Raw genomic sequence first — 3461 nt, forward strand, 5'->3', positions numbered from 1 at the left:
GGACAGCCTGGTCTACAGAGTGAGTTCCAGGACAGCCAGGGCTACACAGAGAAACCCTGTCTCAAAAAAAAACAAAAAAACAAAAAAAAAAAACAAAAAAAAACCCAAAAAACAAAAAACAAAATAAATAAATATAAAGAAACAAACAAAAAAAATCTTTAAATAAAGAAACTAATGTTTGCTTTTCTTTCCTTCTTTCTTTCTTCCTTTCTTTCTTGTTAAAGAAAGAGTTATCTAATGCTACTTATCCTAGTGTTCTCACTGGAAATGGGTGTTGAATTTTTTAAATGCTTTTTTTGGCATGTATTAAGAGGCCCATACCATTTCTCCTTGCACTTATTAATATGTGAAACCCACATTTGTGTTCCTGGACAAAAAACTACCCATTGTTTAAAGTATTTCTGAATTTTATTTAATAACCTAAAAGTACCTTGAATTTATAATTTGATCATAAACAATGTATCTTAGCCAGGGGTGGGGGGAGTGGGGCTATGGTATACCTTTAATCCTGGCACTCAGGAGGCAGAGGCAGGTGGATCTCTGTGAGCTAGAGGTCAGCCTGGTCTACATAGTGCGTTCCAGGACAGCCAGAGGATGGATACCCTAGTGCACACTATGTAAGTACTCTACCAACTGGCCTGCCTCCCCCACATTCACTGCATTAACTAAAATAGCCCCAAATTAGAAAAAGCAATGCCCATCCATTGATAATTAAGCCAGCAAAATGGGGCATAGTCATATCAAGTGATATTATTCAATCATAAAAGGTATAAAGGATTGATGCATGTTATGATATGAGTAAGAACCTGGAAGAAGCCAGCAACAGCAACTCATACAATTTTATGAGTCCATTTCTATGAAGTGTACATAATAGCCAACCCCAAAGAGGCAGGAAATAAATTAGTGCTCACCGGTAGCTGGGGAGTGGAGAGAGACTACCCAACGTCACCAGGTTTCTATTTAGAGACATAAAATGCTTCAAAATCAGGAAATCATGCTGGTTGCACGACTCTGCAGATGTACTAAATATCACAAAGCTGGTCAATTTGAAAGTGAAAAAAAAATAGTATGCATAAACTAAATCAAAGTAAAACATAATTTTAGAAAAAAATATGTGAGAAAAAGTATTAAGTCACAGGTGGAAAGCAATTTACTTTTTAAAGGTAAATTTCCAGTTTTTAAAGCTAGCTCTGGGAATTTATTTTTAACCTTCTGTTGAATACTTTGCTGCAAGAACAAAGAAAATGCTAAATCTCCCTTGACTAATAAAGCCTGACAACATTATGGATTTACCAAATAGTAACTGTGGATCGATACTTGAGAAGGAGTGAATGATTTTCTTGGTCTACCAAGTTTTGTCAGCTAGGGTCTTTAGGTTTTAAAAGATTGAGCTTTGACACGGCCTTGCACAGTGTTGGGCTTCTGCATCTTTCTGCTCTGTCTATTGAAGAATAGACAAAAGTGTGAAGGATGGTTAGGGGAGTGGGTAGGAGAGCCACAAAGGTCAAAGAGGAGATGTGTGTAACAGGTACATCCTCAGAGAACGTTCTCCAATTCATGAATTTTCTCCAGGCTTTATCTCCTTCCTATGAGGGGTCCCCAGCCTGTCGTCAGACCACAAACCCAGCCTTATCTTTCCAGTTCTCATTGCAATTCCTAAAAGGCCACATCAACTCATGCAAATCACCAGACAAGATCCACGTCATGGGCCAGCAAGATGGCACAATAGGTAAAGGCCCTTGCCCCACAAATTTGGGGACTTGAGCTTAACCTATATCCAGGTGGAGAGAGAGAACCAGCTTCACAAAGTTATTCTCTGACATCTGCACCCAAGTCATGGTATGAATGTCCCTCCCACACACACATGCACTTGTGAGTGCACACATTAATACGTTACTTCATGTAGAAACCCAAGTCATAGCTGGACACAGTTTTACATAACTTGTTGTCTTAGCACTTGGAAGACTGAGGCTGAATAATTGCATGAGTGTGAGGCCAGCCTGGAGTACATAGCAAACACCCAGTTACCCCGAGATTCATAGCAAGACCATGTCTCAAAAAAGACAAAAGAGGGCTGGGAAAATCTTTAATAAGTAAAGAGTTTGTCTTTCAAACATGAAGGCCCGAGTTTGGTCCTGAGAACCCATCCTTGAAATCACAGCACTGAGGAGACAGAGACAGACAGGTGCCAGGGGCTCACTGGTCAACCATCCGAACCTAACCAGGAGGCTCCAGACCAACAAGAGACCATCTTAGAGACAAGTTGGGAGAAGGAACAATCTCAGCCCCACCCCTAGCTGAGGATCTCACTCTTGGCAGCTGATGGTGGCTGGGAAGGAGGCGTCTGTCTCTTCCAGCAGTGTGGCTCCTCATAGTTTCCGATTCCCAGTGAATGGCTCTGCTCTCGTGGAAACAAGAGCAGCACCAAACTTAATGAGTGTAGCTAGGGAGGAGGAAGTGAAGGAAGGAAAGAAGGAAGAGGGAAGGAAGGAGGGACAGAGACAGACAGACTGAGAGACACACAGAGATGGATAGACAGACACACACAGAGAAAGAGACAGACAGACAGAGAGAGATGGACAGACAGAAACATAGACAGACAGACACACAGACACACACACACACACACACAGACACACACACACACAGAATATGAAATTGAGAGAGAAATGTGGAGGCAAAGAATGATATAATCAAAATACATTGTACACATGTATAAAATTCTCAAAGAATATATATATTATATATACATATATACATACACACATCATATCTATATGTATATGTATATATATATGTATATGTATATATAAAGGAATACCAACTAAAGGCTAGAGAGATGGCTCAGACATTAAAAGCTCTTGCTGTTGTAGTGGACATAAGATCAATTCCCAGCATCTACATTGCAGCTCACAAACAGCTGAAACTCCAGTTCCAGGAATCCGCTGCCCTTTTCTGACTTTCAGGAGCACCAGGCATACACACAGCACACAGACATACAGGCAGGCAAAACACTCATTAACAAGTTAAGTGCAAAGCCCATGTGGATACACTCAGGGTTGACCTTTGGCCTCTCTCTTCTCTCTCTCTCTCTCTCTCTCTCTCTCTCTCTCTCTCTCATCCACACACATGTTCTCTCAATACAAAATTAAAAAGCAAAGCAAGGGGAAAAAAAGACCCCCAACTCACCATTTTGTTGTTATGATCAAGTTACTTCAAGTAATCAGAACCTGATCCAGGGACCTCTTAGGAAGAAGTAATCAAATCTTCATTTAATATTAAATTCCCAATTCAGGGGGATATGTTAATGAGCTGGGCTAATGTGGAACTTACGGTGCCTGAGGGTGCAGTAGGTTTGATTTCAGTTCTTGAATAGGGAAAAAAAAAATCTGCCTCCGTGTTTGCCCTCACCTGCAAGCACTGTGCAGGTCTTCAGGAAAGTTGGCTTTGATTTTTTTTTT

Source organism: Mastomys coucha, unplaced genomic scaffold (assembly GCF_008632895.1).
Source record: "Mastomys coucha isolate ucsf_1 unplaced genomic scaffold, UCSF_Mcou_1 pScaffold22, whole genome shotgun sequence".
Lineage (NCBI taxonomy): Eukaryota > Metazoa > Chordata > Mammalia > Rodentia > Muridae > Mastomys > Mastomys coucha.